This window comes from Arvicola amphibius, chromosome 8 (genome assembly GCF_903992535.2).
Source record: "Arvicola amphibius chromosome 8, mArvAmp1.2, whole genome shotgun sequence".
In the NCBI taxonomy this organism is placed as follows: Eukaryota; Metazoa; Chordata; class Mammalia; order Rodentia; family Cricetidae; genus Arvicola; species Arvicola amphibius.
The window spans coordinates 1,807,037-1,826,397 of NC_052054.1; the positions used below are offsets into that span (position 1 = coordinate 1,807,037).

General features: G+C 47.1%; 1 pseudogene; it reads right to left on the reverse strand.

The window, feature by feature from the left end:
- Positions 1 to 2,673: 2,673 nt before the first annotated feature.
- On the reverse strand, positions 2,674 to 3,689 carry LOC119820610 (annotated as a pseudogene).
- Between the last annotated feature and the right edge of the window lie 15,672 nt (positions 3,690 to 19,361).

Consider the following 19,361-nt stretch of genomic DNA (forward strand, 5'->3'; position numbering starts at 1 on the left):
TGTTGGCCCTATAGATGTCCTCCAGCCTTTGTTTGTCCTGTTCTGTCATTGTTAGAGCTGTCTACATAGGGTGACCAGTCCACAGTGCCGTTACACGAGCACCTGTTACCTATGGCCCTTTCTGTGTGTGAAGACCTATGGCTCTGGGGAGTCTCCGAGGGCTTTGTGCCACGGTGCTTGTCCTCGCTTCATCATTCAGCCATTCTGGTAGCCTAACTAATACCCATACACCCTGACGATTGTCCCCTTGTCCGTGTGTATGCTTTTTTTTTTTTTCTCTTTTGCTAAAGCAAAAGGAATTCAAGTATTTTCTTTCCACACACTCGGACCAGCATGTCGCTGGCTCCCTTGGCCCATGATGGGACTATGGTCAAGTGGGGTGGGAGGGAGGAGAGGAAAGAACAGAGAACTTAACCAGGTCCCCTCTTGTCCTTGGGATGAGGGTAGGGAAGGGGTGGGGACAGGGGTACCAAGCACAGGACGACCTGATGCCCAGCCTTTCATCTCTGCCTGTTCCTGCCAGATCCTGTCTTCTAGCCTGTGACTTCTAGTGGTACTACATATTCTCCACTGTAGGAAGGGAACAGTTCATCAATAGGGGCAATGCTGCCTAGTCATGGTGCTGATGGTCATAGTGAAAAGCATTCATGATGGCAAAATGACGATTTTTTAGATAAATCTGAAAAGGACCCCATGTTGGATATTTTCTAACCTTGGCAGTCTTTGTTTCTCTATGTCCAATAGGAAGTCTTTTTGTTTTAATTTTCCCTGTCAGGGAGACAATTAATTCAGGCTCCCCTATGCACAAGGTCCAGATGTCAAGGGCCTGTTCCACCAACCCATCACGGTGAATAGGAATTAATCAACACCATTAGAGGGAAATCTCCCACTTAAACTTCAGGGCTCTTTCTTCACAGCCCGATGGAGATTTCATACCTTTTATGTGGAGCAGACTTCGGAGCTTTCACCTATTTAAGGAATTTTTCAATTAACATTTCTTTCCCTCCAGAGAGACCAGGGCCTTTGGTTTCCCACAAAAGGCTGGCTTTGCTTTTCCTATAGCAAATGTGTTTAGGCCCAGCCCTCTGGGCTGAAGGCCCTATTATTTGTCTATGATGATTCAGTTTGGCAACCCCCCCTAATCAATAGCTGATCAGTGCCCAGCAGGGAGTCTCCGTATTCAGACCCTCTCACAAGCTAAAATGGTTTCCTTTTGAATAAAATCACTCCTAGGTTGAATTTTAAATCCATCTAATTGGCAGGTTTTTTTTTTTTTTGAACAGAATAGAAAAGATATGTAAGCAAAGGAAGCAAAAACCCGACAGCTTTATGGCTGTTGCTTCCATTTCTTGCAACCTCAGGTTTGCTTCAAAATACATTTTTTTTCAATGCCACAGTTTTTCTTAAATTTCTTGCTAATTAGAATTCTTAATAGTATTGTCATTCACTTTGGATAAAATTCTTATTAAAGCCTATGTAGATTTCAAAATCTTGTATCAGAATGTGTATTTAATCTCTTAGAGATGATTTTTAAGAGGAGTTGTCTTTACTGAAGAGCAACATTTAGCAAAGAATTCAAATGATTTTACTAACTTTTTTTCATTTATATTAAAAGGATTTTTGAAGTTCAAAGTGAAAGGCTTTGGTCAGGAACATGATGTTTAAATCCTCCCCAGAATGAGAGGTAACGGCACAGGAGCAAACGTCGCTGCCCAAGGTGAGCAGTTGGGTTGGCTGACCACTCAGGATGCCTCACGCTAGCAAGAGTGTTGCTTGTGCCAAAAGTGAGCTGTGCTCCTCTGAGTTCAGAGCAAAGAGCGTGCACTGGTTAGCCAAGTTTTCGTGAGGGGGGAAGAAACATCCGACATTAAAAGAGAGGTATTTCTTCTCTATGTTATCAATTTGAACCTCAAGAAATAATAGTAGAAAAGCTAACTTGATTTATGAAAATCTACCTGTATTAGGCGCTTTGGTGAGTTGATTACCTGGTGGCTTTCTGTCTATGACCAGTCTTGCACGAAAAATACACTTGTGTTTGGGTGGCTGAGATGGCTCATCTCTTGCTGTGGAAGCCTGGCAGTCTAAGTTAGGTCCACAGAACCCATGCAAAGTTGTAAGGAGAGAACCTATTTCACTGCTATCCTCTGACCTCCTGCCCATCACGTACAAACACATGATTAATAATAATAATAATAATGATAAAAGAAATATGTTTGAAAGTGATATTTTTAGGTGGCTTTGGACTGGGTAGAAGGTGCATAGGTCTAGAGGCTCTTTCTGATTTACTTTCTGCTTTCATTCCTCTGACCATGTGACATTTGGAGATTGTTGTAAAGTTAATGTTTTGGCTTAACACAGTAAAAATGAGGGTTCAGACCAAAGAAAATACATAGGAAACTGAAGTTGCTCCTGAATAAAAGGTCTGCTGAGTCATGTGGAGGGGGTGCTGCACTGTGGTCCTTCTTTTTTTGAGGGGTGCAATGAACTTTATTGATGGTATTCAAGAGAGTGGGGCTCCCTAAGCACCTCCTGCTATTCTGGGGGTCTGGGATGGAAACTGTGAGGGAGATGCTCAGTGTCAAGGGTTGAGTTAGGACAGGGACTGCTCAGCAGCCGAGGGCCTCTCTCTTGCTGTGTCCTTGCTGGGATGGGTGGTCAGGGCAGGCAGGCTTCTTACTCCTTGGAGGCCATGTAGGCCATGAGGTCCACCACTCTGTTGCTGTAGCCAAATTCATTGTCGTACCAGGAAATGAGCTTTACAAAGTTGTCATTGAGAACAATGCCAGCCCCTGCATTGAAGGTGGAGGAGTGGGAGTCACTGTTAAAGTCACAGGAGACAACCTGGTCCTCAGTGTAGCCCAGGATGCCCTTTAGTGGGCCCTCAGATGCCTGCTTCACCACCTTCTTGATGTCATCATACTTGGCGGCTTTCTCCAGGCGGCATGTCAGATCCACGATGGACACATTGGGGTAGGAACACGGAAGGCCATGCCCGTGAGCTTCCCGTTCAGCTCTGGGATGACTTTGCCAACAGCCTTGGCAGCGCCAGTGGATGCAGGGATGATGTTCTGGGCAGCGCCACGGCCGTCTCGCCACAGCTTCCCAGAGGGGTCATCCGCAGTCTTCTGGGTGGCCGTGATGGCATGGACTGTGGTCATGAGCCCTTCCACGATGCCAAAGTTGTCATGGATGACCTTGGCCAAGGGGGCCAAGCAGTTGGTGGTGCAGGAAGCATTGCTGACAATCTTGAGGGAATTGTCATACTTGTCATGGTTCACACCCATCACAAACATGGGGGCATCCGCAGAAGGGGTGGAGATGATGACCCTTTGGGCCCCACCCTTCAAGTGGGCCCCAGCCTTCTCCATGGTGGTGAAGACACCGGTCGACTCCACAACATACTTGGCGCTGGCATCATCCCATTTGATGTTGGTGGGATCTTGCTCCTGAAAGATGGTGATGGCCTTCCCGTTGATGACAAGCTTCCCGTTCTCAGCCTTGACTGTGCCTTTGAACTTGCCATGGGTGGAGTCATACTGGGACATGTAGACCATGTAGTTGAGGTCGATGAAAGGGTCATTGATGGCAACAACGTCCACTTTGCCAGAAGTGAAGGCAGCCCTGGTAACCAGGCGTCCAATACGGCCAAATCCGTTCACTCCGACCTTCACCATCGTGTCTCTGGAACGAGGCTGGCACTGCACAAAAAGAAGCGGATGTCTCTAGAACAGGGAGGAGCAGAGAGCCACTGTGGTCCTTCTGTGTCTTGACTTCACTGTGTTGACTGTGCCTGACTCCATTGTCTGACAACGTTGTCTTCATTGTGTCTAACCTTGTGGTCCTCCCCGTGTCTGATCCTGTGGTCCTCCCTGTGTCTGACTCCATGATCCTCCCCATGTCTGACTCCATGATCCTCCTGTGTCTCACTACGTGCTCCTCCCCATGTCTGACTCCATGATCCTCCTGTGTCTCACTACGTGCTCCTCCCCGTGTCTGACTCCATGATCCTCCTTGTGTCTCACTATATGTCAGATACTTTGTATCTGACAGTTGGTTTTTCTTCATGTCTGAAGTCGTCCCTGTTATTGACTCTGTATTCTTTCTCATATCTGAGATCCTCCCTTGTTGGACCCAGTGATCCTTTCCATGTCTGATATGATGTTCCACTTCACATCTGACACACCTTCCTGGTCTTCTTCTGTCTCTGTCTGATTTTGTGATCATCCATGTCTGGCACTATAGTCTTCTTCATGTCTGGTTTCATGATCACCCTTGTGTCTGACCCTGTGTTCTTCTACAGGTCTGGATCTATGTCCCAAGCCTGTCCTGCTGCCCTGGAAGCAGATGGAAGGTACAAGGCCAAAACTCCACAATAGCTCTGTCAGACTTTGCGCTGAAAAAACCTGATAGAAGAGCAGAACGCAAGAGTTGTGTCTGACCCCGTGGTCCCATGTCTGATGATGACATGGGTCATTTGGTGTCGCTAGGTATCCCACACATCCACTTGGGTGCTCTGCCTGATACAGGTCCCCTTTCCATTCCGAGCCATGAGGCCTGAAGGGAGGGGCTATGGGCAAGTCCTACAGTTTGCATGTCAGACTTGTACTCTGCTGAGCTTGAGTTCATGACCAGATGTTGTCTCTTTAGGACAGGACGACGAGGAATACTGGTGGAGTACTTAAACCTGCCTGCTGTCTGCCTGAAACTCTTCCATCTCACATAAAAAGACCTTAGGGGGGACACAGAAATTCCCCTGAGCCCACAGATGGTGTTTTAGAAGAATAGTCCTGATGTAGTCCAGAAACGGTGTCCGACCCCTTCCCTGTCAAGGCTTGCATACGGTGCCCACTCCTAGGAGCGTGCTCTCATCTTAGAATGTAGAGGAGGTATGGGTCTAGGCTTGGACTCATGAATTAAGATTAAAGAAACTTCAGACAATGACAGAATATAAGGGCTGGCATAAATTTGGAATGTTGAATATGAAGTAAATAACTCAGCTGCTTAGATAATTTTTTAAGGGCAGACATTTTAGGTATGTATTAGTGAAAATTACCCTGCCTGCGTGGGGCATCCCAATGTACTTGGCTTCAACCCACCCACTTGTAGAAAACCGACTTTCTTAAGACCATGGGAGTAGAAGTCTTTTCTTGGGAGCAAGAATTGGAAGGGAGAGGACTAGAAGAGCTACTGTCAAGTGGACCAGACAAACAAGGGAGTTTGATACTGTGTTATGGGTGGTGGTTTTATGTTGATGATAGCAATAAAGTTAATTGCACCTAGAACTGATGAGTGCTCAAATGTTTGTTTCTCAGACGGGTTTTTGTAACAGTGGCATAGTAATAGGTGCACTTGTGGGCACATTAAAGACTTCTGACACCAATTTTTTTTTTACCTTTATATATTTATTTATTTGCATGTGCATGTGTTTTTGACCTCAACGTAGAAGGAACAGATGGAAGAGAGTAGGCAGGGTGGAGCCTGGCAGCAGTTTTGAAAGGCAGATTTCTGATCCTGTTTTCTATTGATCTTGGAGAACTGCTTTTCCCTCCCTCTGTCTCCTTCTCCTTCAGGAACAAGTTCTATCTCCAAGTTATGGGGGAATGTGCCTCCCTTTCTATGTGTCCCAATCTGTTGGTGGTAGCATTGGTACAGTAGGGGGTCAGGATGAAGGAAGGCAGGGGCTCAGTCAGATGGGACTGAGAAAGCCCCAAGAAGCATCTGGTTTTATCCCTGTGATTGGATTGAGAGAAATTGGGGGTAGTGGGTAAGGTCAGCAACTGTGGCAGAGAAGAAAGACTTGCATGTGATCCCTGAATTCCAAATGTGGTGCATTGCTGTTATCCAGGAAGTGTTCGAATACTACACCACTGCCATGAGGGCTGTTCACCGTGCAGTGGGCATTAATTTTCACTTCAGCTGAGAACTCTTAGCCGTATGCTGAAGGTGCAGTGTGCTTATAGCAACCAGGACGCAGGACAGAGGCCTCTTCTGCTTCTCAGCCCTTTTACAGATGATGGAACTCTGAGGTCCCCAAGCAAGCCCGGGGCTCTTCCTAAGTCCCACACATCCCTCGGAGGGAGCCAAGTGTGTGATCTCTAAATAGCTCTGATGAAGCTGGGATCTAGTAAGTTGCTTTTTAACATGTGCTTTATCTGTGCGCAAAGCTGCCGCCTAGGTCCCTGCGGCCCCTCAAGACCCACACGGCCCCACACGGCAGGTGCAGGGCTCTGTCTGGAGTCGAGATATGGATCTTGGCACCGGAGTGCCTTGCTTTCCAGGACTGGGCTGAGGCACTTGTGCAGACACACTCGCATGTCGGCCAGCACAAAGCTAGGGTCTCAATACAGTCCCAAGTCATTGTTCTTGTGGCCACCAGGGACTACCAGCTGCAGAGCTCAGGTTACAGCCGCCGGCAGACCCGTGGTAGTGACTTCCATCATATGTCACCCTCTCTGTGCCCTCTCTGTGTCAGGGTCATGTGATCTACTGCTGGTTGCTATTGCTTTGGGGCATGGTCCTCCCTAAGGCCATTCGCTCACTCTGGCCCCGAGCTCCTGGCCAGGCTGACTGGGGAGGGTGCTTAAGGGACAGACAGGCCCTGAAGTCCCACCCATCCTACCACGGACTCAGCTCATATTACCTCCTACCAGAACCTGTTTGCAGCTCACAGTCAAGTTCTCCAAGACCACGATGGCTGGCTCTCAGGTTCCAGAAGCTTCTGGAACAACCACAGTGGAAGATGCTGATTCGTACTTGTAAGTCTCTGTTGTATCAATTATTTGGTTCCTGGATAGAAGGAAATAATTTGGAAGTCACCATGATAATTTAAAATCTCCTTCCTTTCGTTAACGCTTCCCTTGCTTTCTTGAAGCACATTTAATTATTGGTATCAAAGGTTGATGTGTATTGCATTGAAGCTGAGAAATCAAGTCTCAGTTAAGAATATGGAGCCGGGCGGTGGTGGCGCACGCCTTTAATCCCAGCACTCGAGAGGCAGAGGCAGGCGGATCTCTGTGAGTTCGAGACCAGCCTGGTCTACAAGAGCTAGTTCCAGGACAGGCTCCAAAGCCACAGAGAAACCCTGTCTTGAAAAACCAAAAAAAAAAAAAAAAAAAAAAAGAAGAATATGGCACAGTCCTACAAACAGACCTAACAACCCAGGAAACCACTGACAAGTGGCCACCGGACACTGTCACGTCTAGTTTCTACTATGCCAAAGCAGAAGCTATACAGAGCACAGCGTCCCACCACTTTGAGATTCTTGATAAATTTCCAGACTTGTGTCAATTTCTGGGACTCACACCAGTGAGTACGGGGGGCACCCTTATCTAGTATTTAAGAAGAAGGAAGTGAAGGACCAGTTAGGGAAGAGCCTGGCTCAGAGGGAAGGTTGTATTGGAGGTCTGGGCCTGTTCCCACTGTGTTCAGCCCCAGAACCCCATGTGCTATACTCCTGGGGGCTTGTGAAGGCAAGAAACAGCTTGGAGGTATGTCTTGTCTGGGTTATATGGACACGGTGTGAGTGACAGCGTCTGAGCTTGCTGGGTGTTCAGGTACTCCAGTCATTGCTGTCAGTAGTTTTTACGACTTGGGCTGCATCTTCTTTCTCATTTCTTACTTTGCATAATGATTTCTTGTCTTTAACCCTTTGCAGGGCATTCTGCCTTCCTTCTCTCTTTCTCTATTAGTGCACAGTTCCTGGCATCATCTGATCTCCGTTCTCCACTGCTCTGAATGCCCGCTCCTTCAGTTCCTTACCCGTATGCACATGTGTGTCATCTATTTCCACACATACAAACATGTGCAAATGCATGCATTTTCTCCCAGGCCTATTCATTTTCTCTCTGCCCAAGATCAGAGTAGATATATGAATGCACATATCCACCTCAGGGTCCCTTCCCTGGGCACCAGAGATTAGATGGAAAATAGCATTTAGTCACCCTTAATGTCCAGATGGTCACATGCCTTGCGAGGAATACAGAGTCCTGCTCTGGAAACTGGCTGAGCAGGTGTCTCCTCTCTGCTCCAGGACAACGTGCCAGCTAGCACCCTCTGGGGGACAAAGCAACAATGGGAACTGGGATGCCCATCTTGTATAGGACGCTCATGTTCTGTGTGCTCAGGGCTAAGCCCTGGCGTTTCTGCTCCAGGCTGACATTGGACTACTGGCCCTTGGTGTCTGTGTGAGTTCATGGAACCAGGCAGCGGCCAACGTCCTCATCCTTGCAGGGCTTTATCTCAGGGGAGTGGGTTCAGCACAATCTGCCCTAGGGGAGAAAAGTTGTGGACCACAGAGGGTCAATTACTAGGTGATATTTACGGATGAATTGTCTGTTTCTGTGATCTGGTCTGTCTTGATCACTGCCTATGTCAGAGGGATATAGAAGGTAGATCCAAATCCTGCTGGTAAATCCTATCTCCCTGTATGACCTGAATCTATACCATCTGTAAACAAAATTGAGACATTTTGGAGAAGAAGGTGGTACTGCTAAGAAAGCCCGTGACTTTATGCTTTCCTCGGGATTTTGGTTGGTTCATTTCTTGGGTCTTCGTACTGTGTTTCTCTGTTCTTCCCTAGAAATTGCTTTATAAAATTTTAAATTGTGTTGTAGAAGTTTACTCAACTTGTAATAAAATGAAGCACACTTAATCTGGGGCAGTTAAGGGGTCACTAGTCATGCTGGGTGCCCAGGAAGCATATCTCCAAGGCAAGGGCTTTTAGAGTTCACGCTGGGAAAGTTCTGAGCAAGCCAGAGCACTGGAAACCCCAAATTAGGGCATAAATTGACAGGAAATGGTGGGAAGGATACCCTGTTTTAAAAAGGGACTACAGGAAATCAGGAGTCGGCCGGTCATTTCTGGTCTTGTAGAGAAGAGCCCTTGCAAGCTGAAAAAAAAAATGACAGGTTCCTTTAGAGAAACATAAACTCCAGTGTTAAATGGAAACCAGCGGAATGTAGAGAATTTGATGGCAGCAAGCATATTGTAGAGTAGGCAGGAAAGGATGAAAGATGAAGGGCGTTGTATTCCACACTTGACTCCATTTACTGAGCCTATCTATATTTCATGAATTTGTCAAATATGATTTAAGACTATGTTTGTTTTTGTCTGCACCAACTATGGGTTCCAGGAGTCATTTTGGGATGAGCTCTTCCCTAAGCTCTTGGCATGAACAGAGAGGATGGGTTGCCGGCATCTGCAAACAGAAGGTTCTTGCCAGGTCATGATAATACTGCAGAAGTTGCATAGGTGCCAGGAACAGGGGCCGTGGTAGGAAGATTCCACCCGACAAGTGTGAGCTTGTTCAAGGTTTAGAAAGAGGGCTTATGAAATATAGGAGGCTCTGCTTTTCAAGTTCACCCTCTGATGTAGAACCTAGGGGAAGGGTGGGGCCCCACAGCCAAAGAGGGGTCATAGATGAAGGGGAAGAGCCAGAGCTGAGGCAGACGGTCCAGCTAACAGAGCTGAGCCCGTGTCTCTCTCTCTCTCCTAACGTCACCAGTGATGGTTTAATACTACTAACCCACTGATAATGGACTTTTGCTGTGACTTTGGAAAGAATAATAAAAGGATCCCTCTTCTGGTATACAGTTGCTGTTTGAGAGAAACACGTTCTAAGCAGGAGTCTAGTTATTAAAAAATGTGACCGAAGTCTGAAAAACAAGGAGCAGTAAGAATCTATGCACACAAAGCCTGTAACGTCGAGAGTCTAAAATGCTGTGGGTCAAGTCTGCCCGGGAAGGTGAGTCCAGTGTAGGTGGGTGGAGACAGAGAACAGGAGCTGGGCACGTGTGTTGGCACCCTGGATTCCTAGGCAGGGCCAGCGTGGGCCCCCTCATAGCCAACCTTCTGCATCTGGCAGGAAGAGACGTTCACCAAAAGATTAGCGTGTAAGTCGGGGCCTGCTCCACACCAAGCAAACATTGGGAGTGCCGGGCGTGACCTGTGCCTCAGGATTGCTCCAGGTAATTCTTCTGTCTTCAGCTGCTCTTCCCTCTGAGCTGTTGATTTTGGAAGCTGCACTTTCTCCACGACTAGATTGCTTCACGTAATCTCAAGCCCTTCCCGGCCGATAACATTCTTATGGGGTGACAGCAATCCTCAGGCCCAATGTCAGCTCTGCCTATGCACACCTGGGGACACCAGAGTCCTGCAGACACCAGAGACTGGGCTTGAGAGACAACCCTGTGCCACCTGACACCGTGAGCCAACTTGTCTTTAGGGGCCTGGTATGCATGCGGTGAATTCATTTCTCCTTATTTGATGTTCAGAATGGGTGTCACCTGGTCTCCAGGGCCTAGAAATTAATGGTCTCTAGCTCAGGGACTTCCCTCCCTGAATCACAGGCTGCTTTACCGCTACTTGAGAGCAGATTAGACCTGTGCTGAGCCCTTAGGCCCTTGGGCTCAGGCTTCTACAGGCCAGGTGAGAAAGTGAATTCCTGAGTCAAATAAATATTCCTGCCTCCAGCATGGTAGGAATTCGAAGCTGCAGGCCAGGCCAGGAATGCAGGGCAGAGAAAGGTAGGCGAGCTATCCGGGGAAGCAGGCATAGACTTGCCCTCACAGGCCAGGGGTCTGGGCAGTCAGTAAAGTCAGGGGCTGAGAGTGACCAGGCATTCAGGTAGCACCCTGCTTGAATGCGTGACTGTGGCAGCTTCCTCCTGTCTCTGGGATATCTCACTAGAAATCGTGAGCAGAGACGCCACCTTCAGGAGGGCCCTTCTGGGAGAAGCTCAGACCATGAGACCAGCCAGATGGAAAACTATCCTTTCTGAAGACAGAAGGCTTTTGAGGTCCATGCTGACTGACTATTACAAGGGCTGTATCACCTATAAGATTTTGCTGCTGGGCCAGGAAGTCCTACTAGTTGTCATGCTGGCAGCTGCAAAGACCCTGCCATGACAGCATGGGTCTTTTCTCCACAAAGACACAGAACTGTCACTGTACTGGGAAAGGGTGAACATGTCAGCGTCACAGAACAAAATTTTCACTGAAACTAAGTATCTTCTTATTAAAAAATTTTAAAACTTTCCATGTGCTCACTGGAAGTACCATGGGCTCTCCTCAGGCTCTGTGGGAGGTAAGTCTGTTCTCAAGGAGGTGGAGGCTTCTGGAGTAGCACAGGGCCCCGCTTCTGATCCAGACATTGTTCTTGACCAAGGGGAAGCGCTCAGCTTTCTGAGTGTCTCTTACACTCATGTACGTACCTTTCCTCTTTCCAAATAACTGAGTTTGGAACAGCTAAGTCGTGCAGATGTGCAGGGTCAAGGCTACCCTTGGCTGGGAGGTAAGTGTGGAGGGCTCAGATATGTGGAGGATCTTGGTATGGAGGATATGGGTGTGTGGAGGGGAGGGTACAGGTGTGTGGTGGTCTAAGCCTCAAGACTTGGGTGTAGAGAGCCCAGGTGTGGAAGTCTAGGTGTGCATAACATTCAAGTGTGTGATGGGCTTAGGTGTGGAGGGCACAACACTTGCCAGAAATCAAGAGCACAGGGGGCTGCCTGCACTATCCAGAGCTGGCAGGGTCCCATTGGGGACATCGCTGGTATAAGGTGACATCTGACTTACTCTTCTTCTTCTTCTTCTTCTTCTTCTTCTTCTTCTTCTTCTTCTTCTTCTTCTTCTTCTTCTTCTTCTTCCTCTTCCTCTTCCTCTTTCTCTTCTTCCTCTTCTTCTCCTTCTCCTTCTCTCCTCCTCCTCCTTCTTCTTTTCTTCTTCTTCATTTTTTGGTTTTTTGAGACAGGGTTTCTCCGTAGCTTTGGTGCCTGTCCTGGAACTAGCTCTTGTAGACCAGGTTGGTCTTGAAGTCATAGAGATCCACCTGCCTCTGCCTCCTGAGTACTGGGATTAAAGGTGTGCACCTTCTTCTTCTGTGTGTGTTTATTTCCTCTTTCTTCCCCTGTCATGTTTCTTACCTTCTCTTTTAGATTCTTCCTCCATCCTCTTTATCCTTTTATCTAAAGATTTGTTTTTATTTTCTGACTTGTGTGTATTTTTATATTGAAGACAAACAGCACAATTTTAGTTATATTTTAAACTTATGTACAAAATATTTTCGTTGCAAATGTATCAATGTTTGGCATTTTATTAAAATTGATAATTATTAAGAGGCTCCCATGGCCAATGGCAATGGGACAAAGATTTATCCCCACTGCTTGAACTGACTTTTTGGAGCCTATCCTCTTTGGCGGGTTACCTTGCCTAGCCTAGAAATAGTGGGGAGGGCCTTGGTCTGGCCTTAAAGTGATGTACCAGACTTTGCTGACTCCCCATGGAAAGCCTTACCCTCTCTGAGGAGTGGATGGGGGGTTGAGTTGGGGGAAGGTAACAGAAGCAGGAGGAGGGGAGGGAATGGGAATTGGGTGGGATTGGTACGTAAAATGAGAAAGATTGCTTTTTTAAAAATAAACAAATAAATTTTAAAAAGGCTCCCAGGAAACATTCCTAAGTTAGTGACATAGGAGCATTTCTGCCTAATAGACATCTATTAAGAATGTGTGAAAATAGTCTGTCTGCTAGAAACATTTCTCACACATGGTCTCTTGCCCCACAGAGATGGTGCCCCAGTGTTAGAACTCAGATTCTCTTCCTTGTGCTAGTCATTTCTTTTATTTTTTTAAGATTATTGTATAATTACATCATCTTCTCCTTCCCTGTCTCTCCTCTAAACCTTCCCATATATTCCTCCTTGGTCTTTGTCAAATTCATGGCCTACTTTTTTATTAACTGTTGTTTTAGATAGATTCATGTATAATTACAAACATATATAGCATATAATACACACATATGCCTACATATACAAGTACAACCTGCTGAGTTTGTACAATGTTACTGTTTTTCAGGGCTGACCATTTGGCATTGGAGTGCTCCTCCCTGGGGAAGATGATTTCTCCTGCTCTCAAGAGTTCCTTAGTTGGCTGTATAGCTCTTTGTGTAAAGTCCAGACCTCCTGGGCTTCTACCCTGTAAACTGCCCTCCAGCTTATCCATGTTAGCATGTGTGGAGATCTGAAAGAAAAGGCCCATAGAGAGTGACACTATTAGGAGGCGTGACCTTGTTGGAGTAGATGTGGCCTTATTGGAGGAAGTGTGTCACTGTGGAGGTGGGCTTTGAAGTCTCATATATGCTCAAAGATATTGCCCAGTGTCCAGACCACTTCCTCTTGCCTGTGAGTCAAGATGTAGGAACTCGCAGCTCCTTCTCCAGCACCATGTCTGCCTGCATGCCGCCTTGCTTCCCACCATGATGATAATGGACTAAACCTCTAACTGTAAGCCACCACAATTAAATGCTTTCCTTTATAAGAGTTGCTGTGATCATGGTGTCTCTTCCCACCAGAAGAAACCCCAACTGAGACAGCTTGTCTATTGTAACTTTATGGGTGTAGCTTCTGACATTCCTGGAGGCAAAATAGAGATTTGTTTTTAAAACAAGATTGTTCTTTATCATAATAGTGATGTAATTAACAATAATACCAGGTCTGAAATGAATGTTGAGGCAGTTCTTTGCTTTGCCTTCAAGGGGGATCTAACTCTGTTTTAGAAAACCAACAGTAACAACAACAAACAACAACCGCCTTTTGTTTTTATTGGTAACTTCATTGGGTTGTTGGCTCCACCCATAAAAACCCTGTCTTGGTCCTGGTTAACCTACAGAGAGCCAGAGGCCAAGCTAACTGGAACTTTAAAAAGGGAAGCTCTGGGGATCCCAGCTGAGCAGAAAAGATAGATGGCAGTGGGTGGACATGCCAAGCCTCTCCACAGCATGTGGAGGGGTGCGGGCAGGGAAGGTAAGCAAGCTCTGAGAAGCCTGTCTGCATGCTTAGCAGCCAGGGAGCAGGTGGCCAGGGCCGTGTCTCATGGAGGGCTGTGCTTGTTTGTAGACAAACAGCCCTGGCACCTGTGCAGCCCAAGCGAGGCTTCATTAAACACAGTTTCTGCCTCAGATCATTAATTTGTTTTAATTAGGTGTCCATGGGTCCAAGGGGTTGAGAGGCTCCAGTGGATGGAATGCGGGCAGGCTGTGGTTCCCAGCTGGGCCTGGCTGGGAAGGTAAGGGGTTGCTGCAGACAGGAAAGGGAGCGGGTGGCCTCCAGGAGGTGGGGTGATCCTTGCCCTTCGGGGTTGAATCCTGCTCTGCTGAAAACAGCACTGACTGCCTTGGGGTGGGACCTGGCAGTGGTCCCAGGCTGCCAGCTGTGGATTCTCAGCCACCAGTCCCTCATTAACCCTAAGCAACATTTTCTGTCTTGATCATTGCTTAATGAGCTCGGGTGCCTGTGGGCCCATCATTGCCGGGGCCCTAGGCAGGATTTTCTCCTTTTGCACTCAGAAAGGAGGCTGTTGCTAGAGGTCTGTGGGTTCTAGCCTCATACACACGGTGGGACGTGAGCTTAAAATAGGGTCTCTTTCTTCTCTGTGGAAATGTGCGGTGAGGAGGACTCTGGATCAGTGGAGAGAAGTGAGGGTCATCAAATTCCACTTAATCGAAGTTTTGAATAAGCTATATTTTGCCCCATTTTTTTTTTATCGTGGTAACATACACATCACCAAATTTGCCCTCTTAACCAATCTCTCCAGTGAGCATCAGAAGCTCGCTTTGCTCTGTTTTTTTTAAACATTACTATAGACTGTTTGGAAGGGCAGGTGTATGACGTCAGACTTCTGCCGATCTTGGTGTGAAGTTCATATTTTCAAGGGCTGCATTCCCTTCCGTGGCTTCTGTTGCTTGCTAGACAGGCTTGTTTCTCTTGGCATGGAACTTTCCTTATTGTCTGAAACTCACTACCTGGAGTCTTCTTTCTTTTCCTTTATTGTGTAGTGCTCCCCACCGGTACCCACTTCTACGCTCCATCTCCAGATCTGAGCTCTTTATAGGCAGCTCTTCCGTGGTCCCTGGTTTGCAAAGCACATTGCACAGGCCCTTCTCCCCAGCCGCCCCTCTGCCCTACTTCACGTTGCTGGGCTGAGACTGCACAGTGACCTTCCAAGGCCAAGTCCACATTGAGACTGCTGCCCCAGCTGTTGTGAGTCTAGTTTTACTCTTAAGAGAGCAGTGTGTTATCTGTAGAAGGATCTGTAGATGGAGCGGCGGGGTTGTGTCCCGTCACCCGGCTAGCTTTACCCAAAATAATTACACGGAAACTGTATTCATTTAAACACTGCCTGGCCATTAGATTTAGCCTCTTATTGGCTAATTTTCACATCTTCCCTTAACCCATATTTAGTAATCTGGGTAGCACCACGAGGTGTGGCTTACCAGGAGAGATCTTAACCTGCATCCATCTCGGAGAGGAGAAGCATGGAGACTCACATGATCAACCTGTGGTCCTTGCTGATCTTCCCTCTCTGGGACCATACCTTTGGAATCAGACGCCGGTCCCCTGTGCTGTCCCATAGACGTGATGGTTGCACCTCCACCCCTCTTCATCTACACACATTTGCACAAACTCGGCATGGAGGCTCCCTAGCCTGGATCTCTTCTTTCAGGGTTGTGTGACACTCTTATCCTGGCTCAGATGGCCCAGAACTGAGACGCTCTTCATTGGAACAACCTCCATTCCAGCTTTGTTGTTACATCCAAAGTTGCTTTTTCCTTTCTGTCTTCACACGCCCATTTTACACCAGTACATGCTTAGTTATACAAGTTATAGCACACAGTGGGTTGCCAAACCCAAACCAGCCTCTGCCAAATCAGGATTCGCAATTTATGGGCGGGACCAATACTGACCACGTGGTTGCATAAACGTATCAAAAGCACAGTCGTGGATACTCCCCTCCCCCAGAGAAGCCTTTGATGCTCTGAGCTTGGAGAAGGGTATACAATATACAAAGTGAAGTGGGGCAGAGGGGCAGTTGAGAGGGTCATGTTCAAGAAAGGCCTGGAATGTGCTTTGTAAACCAGGGACCACGGAAGTGCTACCCTATTGTAACACAATTAAGAAAAATCCAGAGACAGATATTAAGGTTCGACCTGAAGGTCAGAAAAGCAAAACAACCAGCCACTGGCTCTTACTTCTACCTCAGTCTGAAACGGCGATCCTGCCTCCAGGAATCTCAGAATGAGACTGAGACTGAGAACTGTCTCCTCCAGTTTAATATTCCTCTCTAGGGCTGGGATTAAAGGTGTGCACCACTACTGCCTGGTCTGTAAGGCTGATCAGGGCGGTTGTTTTACTCTCTTATCTTCAGGCAAGGTTTATTTATTAAAATACAAATGAAATATCACTACAACCTATCCAGAATTCAGGTCCAGAGATGGAGAATAAAAATGGGAACAGGTGAATAACTCTACAGATGAAAGAAAAAGAAGAAAGATCCCAGTTAGCGAGTTTCAGACAACAAGGAAATATGCTGTTGTCTGTGCAGAGGCCTGGGGTAGAGGGGGAATGGCAAGAGAAAGTCTGACGAAGGCCTGGGCTGATGCTGTGGGACTAGTCTGGGAAGGAAGGCTGGGAATCCTAAGTGTCTGGCAAGAAGGGAAGGTGAACGGGGAGTAAAACTTTCTGGATCTTTATAGCCCTTTGCTGCAAGGGGCCCAGATGGCAAGCTGGAGATGGGCTTCAGGGCTGAGGGCTGTGTGTCTGTGCCAGAGGGTAGCTGAGTAGATGGCTCATGCTCTTTCCGATGTCATTAGCTACTCTCAGACTTAACATCTGCCAGCTTTGAGGCCTGTTAAGCAAGCCCTCCTGATGTGGGATGTCCTTCCATATATGTGTTCTTTTTATTGGCTAATAAATAAAGCTGCTTTGGCCTATGGCAGGGCAGAATATATCCAAGCTGCAAGGAATATATATATATATATATATATATATATATATATATATATATATATATAGAGAGAGAGAGAGAGAGAGTAGGTGGAATCAGGGAGATGCCATGTAGCTGCCCAAGGAGAAAGCCACCATCCACCAGCCAGAACCTTACCGGTAGGCCGCAGCGTCATGGCGATACACAGATGCATAGAAATGGTTAATTTAAGATGCAAAAGTTAGGTAGAAATATGCCTAAGCTATTGGCTAAACAGTGTTGTAATTAATATAGTTCCTGTGCAATTATTCAAGTCTGAGCAGCTGAGAAAGGAAAGTGCTGTCTTTGTCCACACCCTGCTCTAGTATGAGGCAAGAGGACAGGAATGGTCTCTGGTCATCTGGTTCCAGCAGGGAGAGTCAACTTTAGGGTATGGTCTTAAAAGAGGCATCAGATTGGCCATGGGATAAGAAATATAAAGGACAAGGAAGAGAGATTGGATTTGTGTATGATCTTGTCTTGTAAAGTGAATTCTACATTAAAAATTTAGCCTCAAAAGCAGGGCATAATGGCCCATTTCTGTAATTCTAGGACTTAGGTGGCTAAGAAAAGAAGGTCATGAATTTGAGACCACTTGAGTTATAAAAAGAGATCTTGTCCCAAGTGGCTGCTGAAGGGGAAGATGGATTGTTTCCTGCACATATAGCCTGTCTCACTTTGGAGTGTTCTTCAGAGCCTTGCTCTAAGGTGGGAGTCATACCAGTCCTGGTAAAAGTCAGCTGAGGAGCATGCACTTGGCCTGAGGAACCCGAGGCAAATAGAGAAGACTCCCAGTCCTAGGCACTGCTGCCTCAGCATGGGGCTGACGTGCTATGCCCACCATTTGAGAGCCGGCCTGGGCAGTTACATTCCATTTTCCCATACCCCACACCTGCGCTGTACCCGTTCAGCTGGTGTATCAGAACCAATAGATTCTACTTTCTATAAAGACATAAGTGAATGACCTGACTTTCCTAGGGACCCTTTCTTCCTTTTGTGGCATTTCCTTCCTGGTTTCCTCTGTGCCATTTATGCCACGTCTCCAGCTTGGCTCCAAATGGACTTCCCTGTGTATCCATCCCCATCCCTTTCTGGGTAGTTTGTCTTGTTTGGCTGTGCCAACCTCATAGGCCAGGAAGAGGATGAGCATCTTGCCCTTTGGCACATGTAGCTGGTGCTCTCTCAACTTTCCAAACTTCTGTCTACTCAAGGATAGAGACTGACTTATGCTCACACTCTGGAGGGCTCCTTGCTGGGCACACAGAAAGACCTTGCGGACACTTTTCTCGCATTGTGGGTGTAAAATGAACTACCATGGTAAGGCTGACTCAGGAAGGATGTTTCTGGCCTGGCTGGATGGGCCTTCCTGATGCTCTGACTTTGAAGGAAAAGGCAACTCTTACTGAGGGCTTGAAATGGTCTCTTCTGAACTTTTCCAGGGACAGACAGAGGTCATCGAGATAGGGAAGAGGGCCTGCACGTTCAATGCCTGCTTCGTTTCCATTCTTGGGTCAGCCCAAGGCTGGAAGATGAACACTTTTCAGTTACTGCAGACACTATGGAAGGGCCCTGCATCAGCCAGAGTTCTCTAAAGGAACAGAACGGATAGAAATGAAAATGTATTGAGAGGAAACTTATCAGACTGGCTTATAGGCTGTAGTCTGAATAGTTCAACAATGGCTGTCTCTCAAAGTAAAGCCCAAGAATTAGACAGTTCTCTAGGCCAAAAGCCTGTCTGTTTCAGCAGTCCCTATCTAGAGCTGCTGATCTCCGGTCTATGTTAGAACCCTCCCCCATCCCTAGAGTAGGCTCTAATACCAGCAAAGGAATGCTCCCAGCAGCCGGAGAGGTTAACCTGCTGGTGAGAGCAAATAGGCAAAAAGCAAAAGCTTCCTTCTACGTCCTTTTACATGGGCTACCACCAGAAGGTGTGGCTCAGATCTGGGGTGAATCTTTCCATCTGCAAGGATCTGATTAAGAAAATCCCTCACAGGCATGCCCAGCTGCCTGTGTCTTCACTGATTCCAGGTGTAGTAAGTTGACAACCTGAATCAGCCAGCTCGGCTCCGTGTGTCTCTCCATGGCTGCTGTGGGACGCATTCCCACCATGGTGTGGGCTATTGTAGTTGAGGAATGGCAGAGCCTTGATCATAATTCTGAAATCTCAGTAGGTTTGAGGACTTAAGCTCTTCTTTGTGGCTATTTCCTGTTTTCCACAGTCCAACACCATAAAATTATTTTTGTTGCTATTCCAGAACTGTAATTTTGCTACTGCTATGATTTGTAAAAGGCAAATATCTGATATGCAGATGGTCTTGGGTAACCCCTGTGAAATGGTCATTTGATTCCAAAGGGGTCATGACCCACAGGCTGGGAACCACTGCATCAAGATGGCAGAGATCCAGGGTTGTTCTGGGCCTGTGAGAGCAGGTTTTCTTCACTAAGTCCTAGGCAAGTAGGCAGGCAGGAAGGGTAGCTCTATTGTCATTTGAATTCTGGGCTGGCTTATCAGATACTCACAGTTAGAAAAAGCCCAACACCCAAGTGCCATGTACCAGTACTGTAGGCTTGT